The 26,081-nt window shown below is 46.1% G+C and overlaps 1 protein-coding gene across 3 annotated transcripts in view; it reads left to right on the top strand.

Annotated features, from left to right (window-relative positions):
• Positions 1 to 26,081, top strand: part of CALHM2 (calcium homeostasis modulator family member 2) — a 184,245-nt gene that overhangs the window by 144,099 nt on the left and 14,065 nt on the right. The window lies entirely within an intron of this gene.

Genomic DNA, 26,081 nt, shown 5'->3' with positions numbered 1-26,081 from the left:
TCTTGCTGGACTTATTATGAAATGTGCAAGTGTGTCACGGACGGGACTGGTGGCAGCTATCGTTTCTTTGTGTTTTGAACCCCTTTTTGCCATGTTAACCGCGCTTCCCGCGTTTGGCCCAAATGGGTGGCCTGGCCTCCAAAATGGCCATGCCACGAGGTTCTTTGTCCTGTCCGCTGACCGTCTTGCCCCTTCACCTTCACTCAGGTCGAGCCGAGACCGCAGTCCTTATTTGGTCATGCACTTTCCCGCGAAACACAACGCTTTCGCGGGCTTCTGCATGCCTTGTGTGTGCCTCCAGGATGTGGGCTGGGATGTCGTTCCCAATACACATCCTGGGTGCCAGAGAGTCTAGACTGTCCTGAATGCCTGGGACCACTGTGGTCCGTGATAGGTCCACATATGGTGTGAGTGTTTAATGAGCAGATCTCCCAATGTGCCCTCCCTGTTTTCGCGTGAAGGGAACTCTGGATAAGAGGAGACTGAAAACCCCACTACCAGGTCGATCTCCTGAGTTCTCACGAACGAAGGATAAGGAGCCAAGTATCCTGCAACTAAGAAGCTGAGTCGAGGAATCGCTGGTGACCCGCTGAAGGTTTGACACCCTGCACTGCTGTCGTCCTGCGAGACCACTCGGCCTCTGATCGTACAAGAAGGTCTGCAAAGGCGCTTCGACCCTTTAGAATAGTGGGAACAACTATTCTCGGCATCTTCACCAAATCCTGTACGTAAGCCTTCGGAAGCGTCCCTGGGCCATCCAATGGACTGACCAGCCTACACAGGAATCTTGCTCTGTCACCGCCGTCTGGCTGCTGCTAAATTCCGAGTCCTCGACACTCTCACACGATTCGTACACTTGGCGTTCCCAGGTCTGAAGTGAGACGTGTGCTTTGGGACCAGAATACCCGCGGTTGCCGAGTTGCCCTGCTGTGGTAACAATCTGTGCATGTTCGCTGCATTTGGGACACCTTCGACCCTGACTCCTGCTGTCGCGGAATCTACACGGCGTCGAGACATCCTGCTGATCGCATCTGAACCTGCCAGTACCGAAACTGAACCGGAGAAGCCTGGGTCTGCCTGCATCGGGGACCGGTGGGTAGTCAATACCTTAACCAGTCGCCCTCCCGCAGGAGCCTGTGGCTTTCCATCGCTGTTGTAAACAGCAACCTTTTCCGCACTCACGCCCTGCTTCTGCCCACAAGTGGAGGCTGCGCTTGAGTAGCGGGGATCTGTTCATCATCGTTTTGTTCACCTCTCTGAACTGCCTGATTTCCCTGAAGAGACTCTCCTTTGCCCATTGGCACCCGCGTGTGCAGGTACCTTCGAGCACAGTCCACTCTTCGTAGGGCTCGGACTTCCTTCTAGTTAGGTGGTCTCTGATGTCGAACTGGGTCTAACGATTACTTGTACTGCCTGTTTCCTCCCCCCCCCATCTAGGTGGTCTGCATATTTCGTGCTTCCAACTCTTTAGACCCCTCGGTCTTGTATATATATTGTATTGATTGTGATGTGTTGGTTTACTGGAGTTTTACCGTGATTATTTACTATGGTCGATGTTACAAAGGCCTTGTAATAAATGTTTCTATATTTTTAATATAACACCTGTCTGGAGTAATTTGTAAGCGTCCTTGCTTTGTGTGCTCATTGCGGGCTTTCAGTCACCCTCACCCCTCTTGAGACCTAGTCTTGACCGCCGCCATCCCTACCTTGATTGGTCTGGCTTGTCCAGAGGTTACCCTGTTCCAAGAAACTAGGCTGGCCTTCTGAACCTCTGCCGCTCCAGGACAGAGTTCAGAAATCCATTTTAACAACGCCCATTTCCAGATTGTATCTTAACTAGCTGTATGAAAGGATTTGGAGATGCCCATGAATCTAAATAAAAGCTGCTGCTGGTTTTTACAGCTGCTAATAGACCAGAAGAGGGGTATCCCAAACGTGCCTCTGATTGCCAGCACTAAGACTATGGCATGGGCTGCCCATACTGGGGGTTTAAGAAACCATGTCCCTTGTATCACAATAAAATCAAAACATTTCAAAGTGTCTATTTTATTAAATAACAGGTGTGTAAACCCCCTTATATTCCATCTTGCCAATTTAAATCTTTTTTGTATGGGATTGGGATTCTCAGATTGTTATATATAATTAATGTTTCTTATGTTATACTGTTGCCTGTTAGGCTCTACGCCTACGCGCAACTGAATTGTCATTTGATTGACAAGTCTTGCTTCCTTTGCGGTTCCTTGTGTAGTGGTGATCCTTAATGTAGGATTTCCCAACTCTGTAGGGGGTTGGGGTTTCTTGTTATATTGGTCTTCTGTTGAGCATGTAGTTCTCATATTGTTGTCGATGTTACGTTCCTATGTTATTAGGAGACTTCTGGGGGATAGTCTTTTTTGCTTCTGCATTAGGGCAATATCACTTTCTGATATTTGGTGATTTGGCAGGAAATCTCTGGCTAACCTTAGTGTATTCATAATAACTCCTGATTGGATCCATAACTTCACTATGCTCAAAATGGTATCCTGAACAAATTCAACCTGCATTTATCATATGTTTGTAGATCTTCCAGCGAAAGAATATCGCTAAATACGTTCAGGACACTTGTTCTGTTTAGAGCATATTGAGGGTAGGGTTCAGGTCTACATTGGATTATTAAAGAGTGACCTTTTTGTGGGATTTTGTGTACATTTGTTAACTTTTTTGATATATCTGTATCTTGATTGGGTATTTGATGATCAAATTTATTTCGACCACAGATCAGAGTGTGTGTATCGTCCATTCTGCTCTCGCATAGGGAAATAGTAGGTGGAATATTGGAATAACTGCTATTTGGATTATGCAAAGTAAATGATTGTTTTAAGGATTTTTCAATTTTGTTTCTACGTTGTTCTAGGGTAAGAAATGTAGCCGTGTTTTGCCATATTTGCAGCGTTGGTCTTTCAGCATCTATATTGCTCTTTTGTTTATCCGTAGTATTTTCTAGCAGCCTGTCAGGGCTTATGGGTGCGGTAAATGTCATCATGCTTTCATCTTGGTTCATCTGTTCTACAGCTTACGTCTCCCTCTCTACAGAGGTTTCTTGTTGTTCATTCAGCAACAGATTAGTTCTGGAATTTCTTTTTTTTTTTTAATATTCTGACTAGTTCCTTTGGTTTTTTTGTTGTTCCTTGCGTTTGTATGAAATCTCTGTCTCTCAGGCATCATCAATAATTGAATGAATTTCCTGGATCCTGTCTTCATTCATTTAGAGCAGGCTTTCTGATTCTTAGATTTTAGTTCTAATTGATGGGTTGTCCCTTTCCCTTTAGTTCCTTGAAAAATCTTAAACGTGCTTTCTGTGGGATGCAAAACAGGTGACGGCACATCTGTACCTCTTTCATCATTCCTGTTAATTACCTGGTCAACTAGTATATCTGTAGTGTCTATGGCACTAAAATTACTTCTGGGTTCACTTGTGTCTGATTTGTAATGTTAAAGAATGGGGCATTATCAGGGATTGCAACAATGTCTTCATTTGAGCCTGCTAGCTCGTTAGCTGTTATAGGGCTTCCTATACTCTCATTACCCTTGACAGGAATATATACTATATGGACTGTTGTCGTGGGTCCTCCAAGCATGCGTGGAACACCTTCTAATTGGAGTGGTTGAGATTTGCACACTCCCGCAGGCTCTGATTCTTGAGCTATAGTTTCGTGGGCAGCTAACATCTGGGCATCGGAAATTTGATTTACCTCTATGAGAGGTGAATTGTTTTCGAGTTCTGGAAGCCCACCTGGTGTACCAATATTTATCGGGATGTTTGGATTTTGGTATGTGGCTCTCTCTTTCCGTAGTTTTTTGGAAGTGCAGAATGTTCTAATATTGACAGTTAGAGATTTTGCACGCTTCCTTTTCTGTAAACTTTTCATCTGACGTGCTGGCTCAGTGGTTTCAGTTTCCTGTATCGGCAGAGCCACTGTCAGTGTTAGTTGAAAAGATTTATGTACAGAAGGCATAGCTGTCTTCAAAGTATACAAATAACTCATGTGCTTGATCACTTGGTTTGTATCGCGTGATACACAGGTAACACTGGTAATTCTTGCTGTTTTAGTGTGCGATTATAAAAAAACACCCACTGCACACGCATAAATATCAGATCAGAGCTCATTATGTGAGGTCGCGACAAAAACTCTTCTCTATTTTTAAATAGTTCAAAAAGTAATATCACTTACCTACCAACCTCTTACCCCTATCCCCAGGGCACATGTAACAGCAAACAGCGCTTTCCAATGGCACTTCCAAATGCGTACGAGCGCAAAATGCGCATGGCCAGTGACTTATGAAGGTGCTTCTGGGAGGGGGGCGGAGACAACTCTTTAGATTCAAATTATTGCCAAACAATTCCCAACAAATGTAAAATAGAGTAAGGATAAGGGATAATAATCTGAGCGCTGAGACAAAGTCCACACATGAAGAGTTGCTCTGCGTACTGCTTCTTACGCTGCACAGCCAGCTCACTCAGTGAACAGCACTTTCCAGTGTCACTTCCAAATGCGCTCAAATTGCTTTCATTTATTTCCAGTGTCTAAAGATTTGTTGGTGTCATTGGAGAGAGTAGAATGGCATTAAGTGGACTCGGTCCCAGTCCCTGGCATCCCATCATCGACTGACCAAGGACAGGGCCTCATCACGAGTTGGGCGGTAGCCCTTAAATGCGGCGGTAATGCTATACCCGCTGCATTTAAGGGTTGGCAGAATCATTAGTTGGGCGGAAAGTTGGAGTTTTACCTCCATATTTTAGCTGGAGGTAAAAATCTCCATTTTCCACCAATTTTTGGTATTACTGCAGCGGTAATAGCGCTGAAAATCCCGATAGAGTCCTACGTACTCTTAAAAAAATGGCGATTTACAGCCTTATCATTATTCGCGATCCGGTGCAAATTGCGCCAGACCGAGTAGCGGTAATGCTATTTGCATTGGCAGTAACTCCTGATGTTACCGGCTAGTAATCCCAGTGCAATTACCGCCGGGATACCGCCAAGACTGTGATAGAGCCCACAATCTGTAAATATAGGTACCAGAGGCAAGTGTGACATGTGTTGCAGTGGATTGCTCTTCTGCTGCACATGAAAAGTCACAAGAGAATTTTACCAACTCTGAAAAGAAGGTTGCAGGATGGCCCAACTATTCAACAATTAGGTCATTTGCAAAAAACGGGAAAATGCTGTGTTCCTCATCTAGTATTCTTGGGTATAGGCCTTTTTACTGTTGTCATGGAAAAAATGATCACAGACTATTCTGGTGGATTGGTGAACAATTTATTAGTAAAAAGCAAACAACAGGACAAAGACAAACCAACAAGAGTAAGAGACTTCGATGCAAGTGAGAACCCACTCCCTCCACACACCGTTCTCTGATACGCAAAGAAACACATGCATTTCAATGGAAGGGGAGGTCCACACAGGGCAAGGAATCATACAGAAACAATGTTACAAGTAGGGAATAAAGCCCCTCTATCCAAGTCTTTGATATCAGCTGCGTTCTTACATGTAAGACGGTGTTATCGGGAAAGACAGCATAAAGAGATACATTTAGTGGAGCAGGATATACTCCTCAGTGGTTCACACACAGTCTGAGGCAGGCCAGCATGCTAACAGTATAATGACTTCTGTCTACTAAAGCTGCTTTTCCTAAGAAAGCGGGAGCCTAAAACACACTTACATATGCCAAAAGGGAAATCAGTCAGAGATGAGAGATGTGAAGGCGCGCATAGCTACACGCTAGGCGAAGAGTCTTCATTGCGAGGACTTGCGCAGTAAAGCCTAAAGCCTCACCTCGCACAAGCAAGAAACAGTTGTTTAAGCATGGCAGTTTGCAGTACCTACTCAATATATTAATACAGCAGTGTGCTAGGGAGGGGAGTACATCAATTTTCAATTCCAGATTTTCCCCCCACAATCTATAAAGGTATGCATGCACTATCATGCTTGTCTGCTGCATTCCGACAGGAGACTGGTCTCTAAGGCCATAGAGATGCACTTTATGTCTTCGACATTCAGGGACGAGCCACAAACTATAAGTACAGAAAGCAGATGATAAGAACTCAAATCAGCCAGCGAGATAAACATTTTTGACATTCAGGGACGAGCCACAAACTATAAATAAAGAAAGCAGATGATAAGAACTCAAATCAGCCAGTGAGATAAACATTTTTTTAAAAGTACCCTATGAAACATATTTTCTGATGTGCCACCACCAGGCGTAGCCTTTACACTAATACGCACATACATATTCGCACACCAGATGACATGCACCCGGTATTAGGTCTGACAGAAACAGAGGAAGGATTCATCTGATTAAACAGAAGGATATTAAATGGGCTTCTCGGTTAATGATGTCACAACATGTTACCAAACTCCTGTAGACAGCCTCAAATAAAGAACTTCTGGAATCCTTATATGTGCAAATATGAATCCCATAGATTGTTTCCTTTCAGTAAGTGGCCCCCTTAAGCATTTCTCTGAATCTGGGAATATTTACTCTATCAAGATTGCCAGGTGAAGCTGTTTCCAACATCAGTTTCCCGGTAGGAGAATTTGTACCGCCCTCTCCGAAATTCACAATAATGTGGCAAGTCAGGCCCACAAAACAATCTTTGGTTTGCAGCACACATTAACCAACACTTGTCAGAGATAAGCATAAGCAAGTATGCTGGCATCAGATGAAGACATTATAAAAGATTAAAAAATCATCATATCCGAGTTACTTGTGCTTGCTGTTACCATATGTGCAAAATTTCGCACTGCAAACCTTGCTGTTCACCTACCGAACATAAAGTGCATGTTATCCATGAACATATGTTTCGGAGATTACATCTCAATTCATAAGCCTATGGGCTTCTTAACAAGCACTAGGCTGGAGGCCAGGAAGCTTATGATGCCACTGGCTGGTTCAGAAAGTGCCAGCAGGGACTACAACTAACCACCAAGTGCACCACTAAACTGGAAGAGAAGAAGTCTCCTACTAATGCTCCAGCCTCTGGTTCACACAGGGCTCAAGTCGAGGGTACACGTGGGTGTACGGAGTCCACCCACTTTTTTCAGAGGTTGGACTCAGTCCCCCCCATCTAAAATGAGAAACATTGAATGTCCTCTTTGAATTTATGTCACCAGGTTTGCAGGCCGGACACTTCACTACTGCACTATGTAACCTGATGAGAAATAACAAACAACTAAAGTTGAAATGTCCCATTTCAGTGCTGCAAACTCCAGGGAAAACATTTGTATTGGTTTTGGAGTTTAAAGCGTGCACACCTTTTAACATTTTCAAAAACACTATTAGATGAAAATATCCTCTCTTGTTTTTTTTGTGTGTGTTGATTTTGTGAAAGGCAAATCCATTTGTCCTGTGCAATTTGAGTGGGTATGCAAAGCCAATTTAATGAAATGTGCATATTTCCCCTTCATACGTTAATTTATGGCGACACATGCCATTGCGTTTGTTGGTGAGTCCCCCCTCTTTAAGTTTTAGGACTTGACCCCTTGGGTTCACATGGTGGGGAACAAATATGTTTTAAATGGTTAAACCAGTTTCACAAGTTCGAAGGAGATCCCTTGGATTCAGCTCAAATCTTACTCTTCCAGTGAGGGAGCCCCATCCTTGCTTCGTTGAAGATAAAATCAACCATCCTTGTGTTTTCATTGCTCATGATTGATCATGGGAATCTGAAAGGCATGAACGGGCACAGACGGAAGCAACCTTTGCAATCACAAAGACCTGCCGGTGTCGGGCCCTCGTTTCGGGGAAGCACATTGTATAGTTGATCCCAATACAGGGTTTTCTTTCCCATCCCTACTTCACCATGTAGGGAGGGACCATCACAGGGTGACCATAAGGAAGCATGAAGGGGCTACTGCCCACTTCCTTCTGCCATACATCCACATAGGCAAGTGGCTAGCATGTTAGGAGGAAATCCAACTTTCTCCTTTGGGAAGATTGCAATGCGACCATCATGCCTTTCAGTTTCTTTGAAGGCTCCATCATACTATGAACTCTGCTGTAGAGCAGCTACTTTATTTCGACCAACATATCACTCAGGCAGGTATGTACATAGGCTGAGAAAAAAGACCTTGGCTGTGAAGCCAGCGGTGCAGGCTGCACTCCCTAAAACCACGACGTGTGGTGTATGTTCAATTCGTTATAGTTCAAAAAAGTTCCTTATTTGGCTTGAAAAGACACTTGAGTTGTTTTAATGGGTGATTTTATTGTTGTTAACCAATATATTTCTATTCGTGGTACAGATGCTTTCTGGACCCAAATGTAGCTCTTGTTATGGCCAATGCATTTCGGATTGAAAATCCTTCATCAAGGCCATCATGACGTGCATCCGTTATCAAAGCTCTAATGTTCAAAACAATTGTTACATTTACATACCGGAATATCCCGACATAGGTCAAAAGATTGAAAATTCAAAAATACAAAAATGATGGAAAAATAATAAATGAAATGAAATACCATTTCCAACCGTGAAAATAAAGAAAAGAAAGCATCATATGGACCAAAAAAAAGCCATCCAATACCGTAGTTCACATTAGTCAGTTCACAGGGTAACCATTGAAGAGTTCCCAGTCAAATACAAAGCGTTTCATTTCATTTCAAATAGTAAATGTGGTCGATACATATGTTACATGCATATCTAATGATCCAAGCACAAGTGAAATGAAGTTAAAAAAAGTGAAAGAAACAGAAGGAAAACTGTAAGCTTCAAGTCAGAAAATAGCATTGCAACTAATGCTCATATGTCATTAAGAAATCTGGTTTCTACAAATGTAATGTCACTGACCTGCCTGTGCTTCTTACAGCGTACATGCTAAAAAAATAATAATGTTGCTTAAACGTGTCAGTATATTGTCTGCCAGTGCCACCTCATATTCCCAAACTGTATCTATACGAAAGAATACGTGTATTCTTACCCATGGAGTCACGGGTGGAGGAACGGTCTCCACCATATTTGTTATTTTACAAAACTGCTGCCAGGACCACGAGTGTGTATGAACACTTTCATATACACCAAAGTAAGCAGCTTCAGCGTTGCAGGATACAACGTTAAAGCTGCTTACTATTAACCGCCACGTGTATTCCGAATGTGGCGCGTTCCTACCGACTTCGGAAGAATGCGCCACCTTCAGAATAGGTCTTAAGTACCGAAAAGGTTGTTAACTTTTTTAACAACGTTTTTGGCACTTAACACTAGTTAAGAATCGGGCACTCAATGTGCTAGAGTGGAATGCATGGGTTGGAAGATTTCATACATGGAGGCACCAGATCAACTTTAGGAAGCCCTGTGCCTAAATGGCTGTTTGTCAAAGGGTATCCTCCACAAAACCTTTGCGGCCAGATCAGGATTGATTAGGGCATTTAGTACCAAGGAAACTCTGGTCTATGAACTGAAGGTTTACTCTTCTGCTTGGGATAGCTCCCCCTAAATCAGACAAATGTTGAGTAAGTAACCTTCATACGGGCCCACTCACACAGACACATAAGCTGATGCCGAGTGTATGCCTTGCAGGGGCAATGTACTGCGTCTTGCTCACTGGTACAGGATTGAAAATGCAGGAAGCTATTCATGTCATTGCTGTAGCCTAGTAGAACCTGGTGGGCCTGGACCCAGCAGCTACCAGGAGCTACATGTCACCCCATTGGCCAACGAGGGCCATACAAACAAACCTAGGGGATGTTAACTCTGTGTGTTTGGGACTCACTAGTACGATCCATTTGGAAGATATTTAAGCCATAAAAGGATTGTTGTCTAACCCCTTCCCAAGGAAAGGTGGGCACTCTGCCACACAGAAAAGCCATTCTTATAGGGTCTAAATGCCAGAGCCATGTCCTACGTGGAGGAGCGCATCATGGGAGGTTGGAGTGCCTTTCTCAGTCCATGCCCCCTCTGTGTGTAGTGATCTAGATTCTGAAGCTCTAGATTATGGCGCAATACCTTTGACCCATTTTCTTGGCAAGAGGCGTGCACAGATGTAGAGGTACAATTGTTTTGGGCTGGGTGTAACTCTACATCTGTGCACCCCTCTTGCTGTGCACCCCTCTTGGATAGAGGGGTGCACAGATATAGAAGTATACCCAACCAAAAACGACTTTTAGAAACAGAGATGAAGTGGGAGAATGTAAGAAAATACTCCCACCAATCCCCTCACGCCCCTGGCCTAGAGGATCGCGGCCCAGACATCCGCCACGAGAGGAGTTTGCCTATCTACCAGACAACCAAATACCCTGGTACAGGAACATACGGATGTGCCCACCAGCCTGCCCACCAGCCTGCCCTGCTCATGCCGACGCCTGCGGCATGGATGAACTCGACTGAACCATTCAACAGTAAATGAACACATCGTTAGAGATGCCATGACGACCTAGCCAACGGTCAGTACACCCGTGCAAACATGCACACTGGACACTCCCACACCAATCCACACGAAGAACATATCCAGTGCTATGACGTAGGTGACGGGCACACCCACTGACGCGCATCTTTATTATTTTCACATAACTTTTTCAAAATGCAGAAACGCAAGACGCACAACGAACTCATCTAAAATGCTTTCTGACGCTTCTCCTAACCCACACATTGCAATGAGAAATATAACGAAGACATGATACTGGGGATAAAGCAACATGACACCGTAACTTAAAGCGCCGTGCATCAAACATCCCCACCTATGCACCAGGCCCAAGTAGGCCGTAAGTAAGAGCCTCCATGAACATTGAACGAGCAAGAGTACAATTGCTGACCCTGCAGAATGAGCCCGGCGAGAACAGACAGTCAAGGGCACAATGTTGCAAACTCGCATGCCACAAGCCGAAGCCAAGGCCACACCTGCAAACTAAGCCAGGCACACAGTGGAAAATGCAATATTAAATGTGCAGAATTCTGCCTCAACCACGGTCTCTCCTCACGTGACCAAGCCGGACCTGACAGGATGCCAGGCCCAGGAGGAGGGAGGCGCCTGGATCCCACGTTTTGAGACACAGGCAGCAACAATTAAGCGACTCAATGGACATCTGCGGCAGTGGGAGTAGTCTGCCCTCCAGCATATGAATAAATCCTCGCATTGTCTGCACATACCCATAGTTATACATTGTTGCAAATGACAGGTGCACCGCAAGCTGGGAACAACGATGGTCCCAGACTGGGGGGCTCGCGAGTGGACCAATCAGAACATGGGGCTCTTATCACTGACGCCATTAACATTAGCCAATCCTCAGGGGTCTTCATGTAACAATTTTCATGTATCTAATTGAAGGGACAACCCAAGTATACCACCTGACTGACCCTCAACCACTAATAACGTTCTCCATACGTATGCTATACTAACCCTACCACTCGAGGAACCAATCCAGAGTGGCGATAGGTTTTTTGCTAACTTTCCCAGGTGACGCAAGTAGCGCGTCATACTAAAGTAAAAAGGGCCTGCGAGCCCCACGATTTGAGAGAGTGTGTCAGGACGGACGCGTACGATCCTTGACCCATCCCTGCCGTTTGTTTAATAAACAGCAGAATCACCTTGCTTCTTGCGTGTTCCTCATACTCATTTTTGGGATACGCGGGAGGAGTTGGGGCCTCCCTGCCCGGGGGTCCGCGGACGGCTAGCAGGCCCCGGCAGAATTTCCCCCCGACAAGTTGGAGGCACTGCTGAGATCTGTTTAAGATCTGCTTTTATTTTATTTTTCCGAGTGCTCCCGCTGCGAGGAAGCCCAGCGGCGCGGCCCCCTCTGCCGCTGCCCCCTTTTGAGGACTACAGGACCATCGCGGAACTGCGAGACGACCGGACAGCGCAATCCGGATATTGGCCTTCGGGAGCCGGTTGAGAAGTATCCCGCCCGCGGTTGGCGAGTGTCCAGACGTGGTCCAGACGAGGGGAGGTGGCGAGCCGCTTGGAGGGGTGCACGCAGTCGAGCGGCCCCGCATCAAGAGAACTTGGTGAGTATGCCACGCCCAACAAGCAATGTGAAATTGTGAGGGAGGGGGGAGGAATAGAATACGGGAGGCGGGAGGTGTTACACAGGTGCGCGGCGAAGGTTTGATAAACTAGTGTTGGCGGTGAAGCGAATGGTAGCTGGACAAGTGCGAGAGCAGTCCGCTACATTACGGAAGAGGAGGGGGCGGAGCACGAAAACATCACGTGCGGCCGCCCGTAGACACTGATTGGCCTAGGTCGCGACCACGTGTAAGGGTGTGTGTGTGTGCGGTTTCCTACAATTTGGTGATTATTGATCAATGAGTAGATGAGGATCCCTATTGATCGAGCAGGAAACTCGATAGATAGATGACGTTTCCCTGTAGGCGGTAGCTAGCTGGTTGCCTAATACGGAAGATAATTGGCTGGTTAAGCCCTCCTGTCGAGGGGCGTATCACACGTGAGGCTACGCAGTGTGCGCAGTCCGATTATATTGTTGATTACCTTGTTCCAGGCGTGACAAGAAGACAGCTGTGGGGTTAACGGGGGTAGATTACAAGCATATTTTGAACTTTTAAAAACATGTGAAGAACTTACCTGTAGTTTTGGAGGAGATCGCTGACGTCACCAGTAGGGCTTTCATAGGGTATCCCGAACAACAAGGCATTTTTCGGAGAGTGGTGGGGAAGAGAATTATGGTAAGGGAGTGGAGACGGAGATAAACGGTAACGAGTAGATTGGGGAAGGGTAAAAAGGGGGACGTGGATGCGCACGGAGAACGCCGACCACGGCAAGTGAATAAAGAGGAGGAGGGGTATAAGAAAGTGGGACGGCTGTACAAGAACGTCACACGGGGCACGCAGCCGCATGGGGCTACGTGCGCCTCGGCCGCAGGGGGTTGTAGAGGTGTTCGGTAAAGGAAGAAAAGAAAGAAAAGAGTATACAAATGCAAATGCTATATTTTACTATTTTTCCTTAGCGGACAATCGCAAGCCCCCAAAATTACGGGGCCAGGTAAAGATCTAAGATTGTATAGCGTACACTGTTAGCAAGATAAAAAGTGAAGTGCTACTATGTCATACGGGACAGGATCGGGAGGGTGGGGGAACACCCTCACTACCCCGCTACAGCACATATGTAAAACACTGTCACCCCATAGGGAGAAACTGATCAAATACAGCATAGAATGGACACAGGGGACGGACAACAAAATGATGACACCATGGCCACCTAATGGCAGTTTCGACCCTTATACGCAACATTCACTATTAACCCGTCTGCATAACACATACAAGGGGAAGAAGTTGACACACTACGTGGAGGTGTTTAACTTATGGAGGATGTTCCAAGGGTCCCGACCAGGACCAAACGGAATGTTCATTGTGGGGGAAACAACGGAAGAAAAGGAGATTAAGGAGGAAGGAGAGAATGGGGAAAAATAGGGTGAAGGCACACAGAACACGGGGAACGGACAAGAGGGAGGAGAAAAGAGTAACAACTCAAACGAAAATGAAATGAAAAAGGAACAGAGCGACGATATACCCCTAGTGAAGTTAGTGAAAACGGAGGGAGGGGGGTTGTATCCTTTAAGAGAACTAGGAGAAATAGCAAGAGAACAATTAAGGGCGGCTGAGGGGTACTCGAACCCAGCATACAGCCCGCCACCAAATACAGCTACAGGTGGCCACACGGGAGGGGAGCGGACTATTACGACGGGATCAGCTCATAGGAAGATGCCCGCAGGGGAAGGGAGGACTGGAGAAGAGCAGATCGCGGAAATAGGAAATGATGAATGGGTAGCTGCGCAGGTACTATTAAAATTACGAGGTTCATTAACAGGAGAAGAGAAGGAGGTAGTAAGGAAAATGGACGAGGATAATACCAGGGAGAGTGAAATGAAAGGGGAAGGGGGGAAAAGGAAGGAGGAAGAGCTGTTACGACAAAAGGAAGAGATTTTTGAGGAACGATTAGCAGAATTAAGGGATGAGCAGGATGCACTGATCAAACAGCTAGAGAGAGAGGAAGGAGAGAGAGCGCTGGAAAGAAAAGAAAGTAAGAATGAGTTGGACAAAATGAGGGAACGAACTGAGGAGCAAAAGAGAGAAGCAGAAAGGGTAAAGGCAGTAGCAGAAAGGGTATCCAGAGCAGCACTGCGTGACAGGAAAAGAGAGGAAGAAGAGAAAGAAAAAGAAATGGCAATATGGAAGAGGAGATTACTATCAAAAACAACAAGGAAATACGAAGAAGGGAGGATGATAGAGAGTATATTAGAACGGGAAAGGGCGAGATGGGAAAGGAAGAAAGAAGATGAAAGGATATTGGAAAAGATGAGTAGTGAAGTAATGGAGGAATTAAAAAAGAAAAGAGAGGAAATTGGTAGAGAAATAGCGGAGAGAAATGAAGGGGAAAGAGAAGATAGGAGAGGGGAGAGTGAAGTAAGGAGGTATGTATACAGAGACACAGAAGTAGCAACAACATCATCACAAAGGGGAGCGATTGGTAAAGAAGAAAAGGGAGGAACGGATCTAATAGACTTAAAAACAGTAACGATTAGGGGGAAAAAGACAGATTGGGGGTTGCCATTTATGAATGAATTTTGTAGTGAGAAAGAAGAAGGAATGGAGAAGGAAGGAAGAAATAGTGAAAGGGAAAGCCTAGATAAATTATACATCACCCGGACAATAGAGACTCACCATGGTCCTGTAGGAGAAAGGAAGAACTGGAAGGAAGTGAGGGGGAAGAGCAAGGAATGGCGGGAAGACAGACACGTGCAGCTACACCCTCATCATCCCGTCCAACATGCTCCCCGAGCCCCACCACCCCACACTTATTACGTGCAACAGGCCCACCTAAACTCGCAGCCTTCTCCCACCAACTGACACCCTATGCAAGCAGGCTTAGAGACCTCCCTGGACGCAGGCAGGGAGAACGAATACACACGCCCACATTAAATAAAAGAAATGATGAAAGAAGGGGAAGAGATGGAGGAGAAACAGTCACGAGCAGGGGAAATATGGACGCAATTGACGATGTAGGAGACACGGAAGAAGAGGAGGGGTGCGCGGACTCGATTTTGTGGAACCCAGGGGGTCAAACAGAACACAACTTAATGCCACTTCTGGAGAGGGGAGGGGTTAGACCACAATACGTCCCTTGGAAGCATGCAGACAAGGAAAATATAAAGTGCAGGCTCCCATCATTAAGTGGAGGTGCGGGAAAATGGATATATGAAATGGAAAAACACACCGCAGGACAGAAACTGGTAGTGGGGGATGTAAAGGGCCTTCTAATATCAATATTGGGGGATGCAGCAGATGACATCTGGAAGAGAGCAGGCTTCCCCGGGGTTACAATAACAAACACATCACACGATGGGGCACCATTCGCAAACTGCAGACATGCATTATGGCAAGCGCTGAGGGTACAGTACCCAGACACATCAGACATAGGAGCAATTACCTCACGCAAAATGCGTGACAACGAAGATCCTGTTGATTATATCCAGGAAATTCAAGAGAAGTGGCGTATGGAAACTAGAGAACAATGGGACAAAACACCAGCAATATTCTATCATATACTAATACAAGGGCTCTCAGAAGCAGTTCAGAAACAACTGAAGAAGGTAGTAGGGATGGAAGCAAAAGCATGGCCAGAAATACAACTGACGATAGTACATCATTGTAGGACATGGCAAGAAAAGATGAAACAAAAGGAAGAAGATAGAAAAGCGGAAGAGGCTAAATTGGTACAGAAAAAACTTACTAAATACACGATGGAAGGTGCACTAATAACTACACCTGCAACAATGACTCAAAACCCCACACAAGTAGTGGCTGCACAAGATCCCTCCCAAATACAATCATCACATATTGTTGCACAATAGCTGCCACCACCCCAGCCATACACGACTAACATGGGAGGAGGATACTCAACGCCAGGAGCTGGATATTATAATTATAACAGGGGAAGGGGAGGAATGATGAGGGGGAGGGGATAAGGCTATAACAAACAACAGCAAGGGGGAGGATTAAGAAATTTCTACCCCACCAGGCAACCAGTATACCAGGATAATTCAGGGAGCTTTCCATGGCAGAACAGGGAACCACCAGTATGTTGGATTTGGGGATTACTAGGGCACATGTCACGCACATGTAGAATGAGACCAGGCACACCATCATGGGGAGGACAGGGACAACAAGGGCCTACACAGGAACAGCAGGGCATCCAGCAACAGCAGGCATTGCAACCGGGAAATGGCCAGCAACAACTAGTAACACAACAACAGCCACAGACATATTCACTGCCACAACAACAGGTAGCGATAACACAACAACATCAAGTGCAGCAAGTACAGCAACCTGCCCAAATTCAAGACCATAACGTAACCACTACCAATACACAACTACAGCAAACACAACTAGGAAGGGTGACGGTCCTGGGACACAACCCTTACACAGGAAGTGGTCAATCATTATACCCACAATAGGACAGCCCACAGACGGCCTTGGTGTGTCCCATCCTGTCGGTAACACCTAATAGTGCGGAGGAACCACGCATAGAGGTAACGATAGGTGACAAAAAATTGTCATTCCTTGTTGACACCGGGGCGACCCGGTCTTGCATAAGGGAAGGTAAATTTAAGATGTCAGGTGAAGCCATGAACACCCAAGGATTCTCTGGGGGTAGGGGGTTGGTTCCCTTTACTGATAACATTCCTTTATCAATAGGGGATTATGACATGTCCGTCCCGCTTTTATATTCTAGGGCCTCACCAGTAAACATACTAGGGAGAGACATAATGAGAAGGTTGAATATGACGATCTCCTTTACGGAGGACGGCATAATTTGCTCCACTCCAGGAATAAATATGCTCACTGCACGACAAATTATGCAAGCATATTGTAGACAGACAGTGATTAGGGCTGAGCCAGTAGATGGCGAACTATTCCAGTACGGAACAGACATGGCATTTGCATGGATGCCAGGAATAGAAGGAAAGATCTGGAGGAGGCCAACAGCCTATTTGTTCAGACCAGAAACACCAGCCAATGAACCAGAAGGAAAGGTGATTTCAGTGAGCATAGAGAGCATTATAGCAACTGCTGATTACATCGCAGAACATGCCCAAGACAGAGAAGGAAGAGCATGGAGGGCAGTGATAGCCCTAGCAGAGGGATGCAGGCTCACCCAGGTGTCAGACGAGGAGCTCTTCTCAGAAGAAAAGGAAGAAGGTGAAATGGTATTTATGATGAGTGTAGACATTTGGCTAAGAGTAACATACAAACAAGTGGCACAGAAAATTGCAATGGCACTTGAAGCACCCACATCCACTCCAGTTCCCTTCTTTGAGGAGGATATGGCAAAAGTACCAACATCATTATGGACTACTAGTCCCTATGACGTGGGGTGAATAAAGAGCATAGGGGGAGTAAGAATAAAGTTGAAAAAAGGTGCAATACTCCCTAGAGTGAAGCAATACCCACTATCAAAAGAGGCAGATGAGGGCATATATGAAACAATAACGGCCCTTATAAATAATGGCATATTGGTACCATCAGAATCACCATGTAACACAGCTGTATACCCAGTGCGCAAAGCTAAAGGAGGGTCTTGGCGTTTCATCCAGGACCTCAGGCCCTTGAACAACATAGTGGAAGCAGAATACCCCATAGCAGCCAACCCGGCCACAATATTGTGTGGCATTCCAGCAGAGGCATCACGATTTACAGTGATTGACCTTAAAAATGCCTTTTTCTCACTACCCCTGCACCCAGACACACAGGATCTAACAAGCTTCACATACAGAAACACAAAATGGAAACACACCAGATTGCCACAAGGGTACTGTGAGTCACCCTCAATTTTCAACAGAGTAATACAGATGGACTTGGGTAACATTGAAGTGGAAAGCACAGTGTTGCAGTATGTCGATGACATAATATTTTGCAGCACAAGCGAAAAAAAATGCAGAGAGGACTCATTAAAGATGCTGACAATATTGGTTGAAAAAGGTTACAAGGTAGACAAAGAAAAGTTACAGTACTGTCAGGAACAGGTACTTTACATTGGTCAGCTCATATCCCAATTCGGAAGAAAGATTGCACCACAAAGAGCACAGGCCATATCGAAAACGCCGATGCCCCAAACAGTGAGGGAACTGCAGCAGTTCCTGGGACTGTGCAACTACTGTAGAGCATGGGTGTTTGATTACAGCTCATACATAGGACCTCTACTTGAGGCATTAAAAGAAGCTAACAAAGGGGAGAAAAAATTGGGGTGGACAATGGAAATGAAAGAGGCCTTTGATGAACTGAAAGATGCAATATCAACTGCTCCGGTACTGGCCACCCCAGATTATGAACGACAATTCTTTATATTTTCACATTGCGACTCAGCAGTAATGAAAGCAGTGTTGGCTCAAAAAACAAGCATGGGTTACAAACCAGTAGCATTTTACAGTGGTCACTTGGATCCTGTGATGTTAGGACATTTCCCTTGCGAACAAGGTCTCGCCGCAGCTGCCTTTGCGGTAGAGAAAGCATCATCAATCACAATGGGGTGCCCAACCACACTATTTGTGGAACATGCACTATTTGCAATATTGAACAAGCCTAAGTCCACACTAACCACGCAGAGGGCGTCAGGTTATGAGATCATCTTATCTAGACCAGAATTATCAATTGTTAGATGCAGCACAGTTAATCCTGCAAGGTTTATAGCGGAAGTAATTGAGGAAGGAGACTATGCACATGATTGTACCCAGACTACTGAAATGTACTCATGTACTAGAAAAGTTGAAGAGAACGCACTAGATGGAGGAGAGCTCTTGTTCATTGATGGGTCATCAACAATAGACCAAAGTGATGGGATAGGGAGAACTGGGGCAGCAGTGGTAAAAATGACAGAGGAACCGGTGTGTGTGGCGGTGAAATGCATACAATTACCACAACATTACTCTGCTCAAGCAGCAGAATTGGTTGCACTGATCTTGGCGTTAAAGGAAAGCTTTGACAAAAGAGTGACTATATATTCTGACAGTGCATATGTCACGTCTACTGTCCACTCAGGATTGTCAAAATGGAGGAGAAGAGGGTTTAGGAGAGCTGACGGCACCCCAGTGCAACATGCTCTCTTATTAGCTGAACTAATTGAAGTAATAAATGACCCACAAGAATTAGCTTTGGTTAAATGTACCGCACACACTAATGGAGAAGATCATATCTCAAAAGGAAATGCAGCAGCAGACGCACATGCGAAGTATGCTGCATATTTTGGTGAGATATGGAACCCCCCAGAGTCAGAGAGAGGGAGAGGGAGGGGGATAGCTAAAGAGATGTTGATAAGAGATGGGTACACCCATCTCCCAGCCACACAGATAATGGAGTTACAAGCGGCCGCACAAATGGCAGAAAAAGAAATATGGGTAAAAAGAGGATGTACAATGTCACCAACTGACGCACTATGGCGCCAGGGTAACACTGGAAAGATGGTAATGCCATTGGCACTATTGAACACCGCCCTGAGCCAACTCCCACCCAGCCCACACAGGCAAGGAAGTTATTGCAGTGCGAATTAGGGAAGATTGGTTCTGTCCCGAGTTAAATTCGCATGTGACAAATTTTATCAGCAATTGTCTCACATGTCAACAGTTTACGGCCGGTCACACGCTGAAAGTGATAAAAGGTACTATACCCCGGCCAGAGGGACCCTTCCTGCACATCCATATTGACTATGTTGATATGATCAACGTATGTCAAGGAAATAGGTATATGATTGTAGTAGTATGCCCATTCTCCAGGTGGATTGAGGCAGGACCCTGCTCACATCCAGACGCATTTAGAGCAGCTAAATTTCTAGTGAGGGAGGTTTTCCCCAGGTGGGGAGTGTGCGAGGTACTGCGGTCGGATAATGGCCCGCATTTCGCTAATGAAATGTTCCAGCACATCACATCCTTATTGAACATCAAGCATAAATTTGCATGTGCATATCACCCACAGGCCAACGGTATATGCGAACGTCTGAATGGCCTACTGAAGGAGGCAATTGCAAAGATACAGCAAACAACAAAGAAGAGTTGGTTGTATTGCCTTCCGCTAGCTCTATTTGAGCTGAGGAATAGACCAGGCTCCGACCACCACCTCACTCCTCATGAGGTGGTGACCGGACGACAAATGCGCCTTCCTCTAACGCCAACATCAAGGGCATTCACAGACTATGAAAATACTGCAACTGTTCTTGGTGATGAAATGTACCAATATGTGTCTTCTTTGGTTACTAGTGTAGTGTTTGTGTCTCAACAGCTCGAGCGCACGCGGGGCGGGTCTAAGAGTGATCAACAAGAAGACGCGGATAAAGAATTGGAAAAGGAAAAACTGTGCAAAATTGCTAAAGGTGACCACGTGCTACTCCGCAATTTCAATAGAAAGTGGAACAGCCCACGCTTCACTGGTCCTCACCTTGTAGAGGAGGTATCTACGAGAGCGGTAAAGTTGCAGGATAAGCGTGCTTGGAATCACCTACACGACGTAAAGATCTGCAAACTCCAGCCCCGCCCTAGCGTCACCGACAGGGCTATTGGAAGAACAGCGACAGCGTCACCCACGGAGGAAGAGAATACTACCACAGCTGACGACCTAAGTGTCTCCACACCCTGCCACCCCCCAGATTCCCCAGAGAGAACTACTGAAACTGGTAATTCCTATACCGCCCACCCCATGGTCACAAGATCAAAGAGTAAAGAGACTTCTGCTAGTTGAGCCCAAACCCTCTGCCCATCGACCCCCTACCCACTACAGTAACCACCCAATTGAAGGACATTGCCTTGCACATATACACATGTAAACACCTGAATGTTCTCTTCTTTCTTTCTCGCACATGCAGGTACTGCGTATTATTGCATTGCTAAGAAAAAAGATAACTAACAAGTTCATTGCCCAGGAGTAGATGCTACCCTCAGACGATAACTACCCCGAAGCCCTATCACACCAATTTGTCTATCACATAAAAAGGCCAAAGTACCTAAAAAGAAGGAGGGTACGTGTCTACTACACAGCATTTATCTTGGCCATAGAACAATCAATGCCCCATCTTCACCAACACTTGCCTGCCCTAAGAGACAGATCGCTTAGATTGGCGTGGGAACAGCTCTTCGCCTGGGCACTGAACGACTACTTGATAGGGAGAGCTTGAAAACAACAACTAACACTATTAACAAGCCTATTGAGAATTTTCAGGCGGGCAACTTTAACGTCGCAAGAATAAAGCTGCCGGACTGCAGCAAGGTAAGAGCAAAATGCCGGTGAGACTAGCTTCTGTAATAAAAATGATAGGGATTTTGATGATCACCGGGTTTTTGGCTGCCTCTGTATGGCAGAAAAGTTATGCTATCAATATTTTGGCTGTATCCAAACCTAATATGCCCCCACCCACGGCTGCAACAGGTGTCACGTCAGGTGGTACTAGCAAGATCCCACATAAGGGGAATAGAGTTAAACGCAGCACATACTCAGATAATAAAGGTATTGATAACTACATAACAGATTCAGCACACGTCTCGAACAACATGTGGTACCAACACATGACCCAAATAGGTAAGCAGACAACAGAAGACAGCTGCTACATCTGCTCATTGATCCCATACGCCATGAGCGCTTCTCGAACATTTCTTGCCACGGAAATAGATGAAAAGACAGCACGATGTATAATATACCTGGCACTGTTCCAAACGAAAGGGAGATTTCAAGGGACGGTGGTGAAACTGGTGTGGAAAACACGAGACACATATCCATACGAAAACAACTTCCTCAAGACTTATTTGAGTTACCACAAGAGCAGTTTGCATGCTGAAGCATTCAGATACATGACAAGTGGTCCTGAAAAGGGAGAAATAAAGAAAGTAACACTACAATACCTACCATGTGACTGGTACGCCACTGAAGTTCCTGGTAAACAAGGATGTTGGGAAAGACCACTGGTAACCATAACAGGGAAGGTGTACATGGAGAACAAATGGGACATAGGAGTGGTTGGCAGCAACATGGTAACAAGAGAAAATATTACAACTATTAATGAACACAATGACAGATGTTGGACGATTTGGGTCAAGTATGTACCCATGCTAACGTGGATAGAGAAGGATGAAGACCCAATAACCATCCTGCCGCTGTCTGCACCTAAGGTATGCTAGCAACATAGAGGAGAAGTGGACGTGGGATACAACACCAACTGTGCAAGCGTGGTGGAGTTACCTGAGGGGGGAGCAGGAACAGCAGTATTAATGGACCATTACTGGGCCTGCGGAGACAAGGTCTACCACACACTGCCCCCTCTGTTAAATGGTATATGCACAATGGTACACGTTAATGTACCATCACTAGTAGTGCCCCAGAAACATGTGAACATGGCGAACTTCCCTAAAATGGATGAAGGAAACAAGAGGAAGAAGAGATCTGTAAAACCTCAGAAGGGGCCAGAGAACGAAGACAACAACAACAACAATGTCCTGAATAGAAAGAAAAGACAAGGAGAACCTCTGACAGGAAATTACCTATGGGGAAGGTCGGAAACAGCACTCACGTCAATTCCACCAGAACACAGACTATTCAGCAGAGCAGCAATGTTCTTCTCGTCAATAATACATCCGGGACTACAACCTTACGCAAACGCAAAATGGCTCCAGATAACTAGATGGGAGCTAATGATGACAATTAATTCTACAGTAAATGGATTCAACGCAATAAAAGAGGAACTGCGAGCAGTGAGGATGGTAGCACTACAGAACAGATATATGTATTGGATCTCCTTACAGCAATGGAAGGAGTTTGCGCAAAGATAGGACAATCATGCTGCACATTCATTCCTGCTAACGATGCTGACAATGGTACACTGACAGAAGCAGTATCACAACTGGCCCAGATGCACTCCAAAATGATGAATGAAAGTAGAGGAGTGAAGAAGGATGACAGCTGGTTTTCACTGTTATGGTCGTGGATGCCATCTTGGCTGTCAAACGGACTGAAGATTATAGTTGGATGCATAATACTGTCTGGAGCTGTACTGATCATAATAAGATTCTGGAAGGCCCGGAAGGCACGCACAACAGACGAAATGATCGAAATGGTTGGTATGCACCCCTTGATGCCGGCAGACGATGGCCAGCACACAGGCATAATAATAAAAAAAAGAGAAAAACTGCACAAACAGATCATCACCAACCACCTGGACCCACCATCTGTGAAGCTCGAAAACCCAAGAAACCCAAGGAGCTACATAGGGAAATGGGTATACTGCACACCTGGAGGAACCTGTGTATATATGTATTGGTCATTTGAAGACCATGTCAACCACTATGGGCATTTGGGAGGAGTAACTAAAATATGGAGAGTAAGAGGAGATAAGGAAAAAGATATGTTTGTGGTCGACAAGTCGACCAGAGGGGGGACTGAAGTGGGAGAATGTAAGAAAATACTCCCACCAATCCCCTCACGCCCCTGGCCTAGAGGATCGCGGCCCAGACATCCGCCACGAGAGGAGTTTGCCTATCTACCAGACGACCAAATACCCTGGTACAGGAACATATGGATGTGCCCACCAGCCTGCCCACCAGCCTGCCCTGCTCATGCCGACGCCTGCGGCATGGATGAACTCGACTGAACCATTCAACAGTAAATGAACACATCGTTAGAGATGCCATGACGACCTAGCCAATGGTCAGCACACCCATGCAAACATGCACACTGGACGCTCCCACACCAATCCACACGAAGAACATATCCAGTGCTATGACGTAGGTGACGGGCACACCCACTGACGCGCATCTTTATTATTTTCACATAGCTTTTTCAAAATGCAGAAACGCAAGACGCACAACGAACTCATCTAAAATGCTTGCTGACGCTTCTCCTAACCCATACATTGCAATGAGAAATATAACGAAGACATGATACTGGGGATAAAGCAACATGACACCGTAACTTAAAGCGCCGTGCATCAAACATCCCCACCTATGCACCAGGCCCAAGTAGGCCGCAAGCAAGAGCCTCCATGAACATTGAACGAGCAAGAGTACAATTGCTGACCCTGCAGAATGAGCCCGGCGAGAACAGACAGTCAAGGGCACAATGTTGCAAACTCGCATGCCACAAGCCGAAGCCAAGGCCACACCTGCAAACTAAGCCAGGCACACAGTGGAAAATGCAATATTAAATGTGCAGAATTCTGCCTCAACCACGGTCTCTCCTCACGTGACCAAGCCGAACCTGACAGGATGCCAGGCCCAGGAGGAGGGAGGCGCCTGGATCCCACGTTTTGAGACGCAGGCAGCAACAATTAAGCGACTCAATGGACATCTGCGGCAGTGGGAGTAGTCTGCCCTCCAGCATATGAACGAATCCTCGCATTGTCTGCACATACCCATAGTTATACATTGTTGCAAATGACAGGTGCACCGCGAGCTGGGAACAACGATGGTCCCAGACTGGGGGGCTCGCGAGTGGACCAATCAGAACATGGGGCTCTTATCACTGACGCCATTAACATTAGCCAATCCTCAGGGGTCTTCATGTAACAATTTTCATGTATCTAATTGAAGGGACAACCCAAGTATACCACCTGACTGACCCTCAACCACTAATAACGTTCTCCATACGTATGCTATGCTAACCCTACCACTCGAGGAACCAATCCAGAGTGGCGATAAGTTTTTTGCTAACTTTCCCAGGGGACGCAAGTAGCGCGTCATACTAAAGTAAAAAGGGCCTGCGAGCCCCACGATTTGAGAGAGTGTGTCAGGACGGACGCGTACGATCCTTGACCCATCCCTGCCGTTTGTTTAATAAACAGCAGAATCACCTTGCTTCTTGCGTGTGCCTCATACTCATTTTTGGGATACGCGGGAGGAGTTGGGGCCTCCCTGCCCGGGGTCTGCGGACGGCCAGCAGGCCCCGGCAGAATTTTCCCCCCGACAGAGGCACAGATGTAGAAGGCGGGAATGGGGGTGGCGGGAATGGGGGTGGGGGCAATGGGGGCGGTCTGGGGATAAGGGAAAAGAAAACAAAAATGTAAAAGGAAAAAAAAACGTACCTGAAGCTGCTTTCCAAACGTGCTGCTCTCTGCTTCGGCTGGTGGTGTTGTGTCCCGTGTGCCTGCTGCTCCTTCCTTAAACACAGGCAAACCAGAAGCAAAACAGAAGCTTCCGGTAGTCCCAAAGCCCTCCCCTCCAGGACCATCCACCAATATGAGGGCCTAGTGGGGAGGGCTTAGTTACAAATGTTTGTGGCTTTTACCCAGGCCAGAGAGAGGCACAGTATGGATGAAACAAAGGGCCATCCATACTGCGTCTTTTTTCTCTGGCCCGGGTGCCCATGCCACGGAGAAACTGCGTACTCTGTGCCCTTGTCTACACTCCTTCTCTTAACAACCACACTATCTGTCTGAGGGTCTCTACTTAAACAGCTCTGCAGTGGTGGGGCCGGGTAATCTTGTGATTGGAAACAATTCTCTGCGTGTTCTTGGTTGGGTAGAAGACTGCCTGAGGCTACAAAGGATATGTCAGCCATTTTGAATTACTTGACTGCAACGTTCACACTAGCAACTCTTCTGGAAGGCTGCCAGGCCACTCTGTGGGATTCTCCTCATGACACAAGTTCCAAATTCTCCTGCATAGTAGCAGGACCCAATGAGCAGGTTTGAGTTGGGACAGCGATTTGCTGCATAAACAGCACTGGTGCATTCCTCCCGCCTTGACGCTCAGGATACGCTGGAGCAACCGCGCGTCCGTGGGCATCTTACTCCCATTTTATGATTTCTGCATTCTCACCACTATAGTCATTCATAACAAGCAGCTCTGGAGCTTTAAGGGTAAGGGGGCATCCAACACACGAGATTGGGGATGAGATGGGGGTGCTCGGAGAGCTCTGTATTTTGTCTCCTGGGGTTACATCACATAGCTCAGGGGTCTGCAACCTTTGGCTATCCAGGTGTTTTAGACTACAAAATCCCATCATCCCTAGCCGTTATAGTCAATATAGAGGATCATGGGAGTTGTGGTCCAAAACATCTGCAGAGCCACAGGTTGCAGACCCCGGACATAGCGGGTTGCTGTCCCCGGGCACCAGACCCCAAGCTCACCCCCATCCC

The sequence above is a fragment of the Ambystoma mexicanum genome, chromosome 8 (genome assembly GCF_040938575.1).
Source record: "Ambystoma mexicanum isolate Mex_15411 chromosome 8, UKY_AmexF1_1, whole genome shotgun sequence".
NCBI lineage: Eukaryota > Metazoa > Chordata > Amphibia > Caudata > Ambystomatidae > Ambystoma > Ambystoma mexicanum.
The sequence above is the reverse complement of the archived record's forward strand: the minus strand, read 5'-3'. Positions and strand labels throughout refer to the sequence as shown.